Here is a 705-nt window from a genome sequence, read left to right as displayed (position 1 = left end):
TAAGTCCTAAGTGATCTCAAGTCATATTATTAATTCTGAGTGTGAGATCCAGCAAAAGTTCCAGTCTCTTAGAATGTATGAGACATTTTTTTTTAAATCATAATATTGCATCACCACAGCCTGCCTGTTAATTCTAGTCTTGGAGCACAAAGATTGGGGATAATATGGCAGACCAGCCATATTAGTGAGCTCTGGATTTGATTAAGAGACCCTGATTCAGTAAGTAACATGGAACACCGATGAGGGATGATTCCTGACATCAGTCTTGCATCTCTACAGCACACACACTCACATACATGAAGACCACACACACACACACACACACACACACACACACGCACACTCACAAGCACCTTCTTTCAGATATGATGCTACACACTTGTAATCCTAGCACTCCAGAGCCTGAGGCAGAAGGATCATAATTTTGACTACCTTGTCTCAGAAGTTAAAAGCAATTAAAAGTAAAACACTTGATAACTGCTTACTTTTAAACTAGTGATATTGAAAATGCTTTAAACTAAGTGAGTTCAAGAGTATGTGAGAGGACAGGAAGATAATATCTCACCAAATAAAATTTTAAAAATCTCAAAATATAAGAAAATTAACCGGGCTGGTGAGATGGCTCAGTGGGTAAGAGCACCTGACTGCTCTTCCGAAGGTCCGGAGTTCAAATCCCAGCAACCACATGGTGGCTCATAACCATCC

This window comes from Mus pahari, chromosome 14 (genome assembly GCF_900095145.1).
Source record: "Mus pahari chromosome 14, PAHARI_EIJ_v1.1, whole genome shotgun sequence".
Lineage (NCBI taxonomy): Eukaryota > Metazoa > Chordata > Mammalia > Rodentia > Muridae > Mus > Mus pahari.
Note: the sequence above shows the minus strand (reverse complement) of the source record.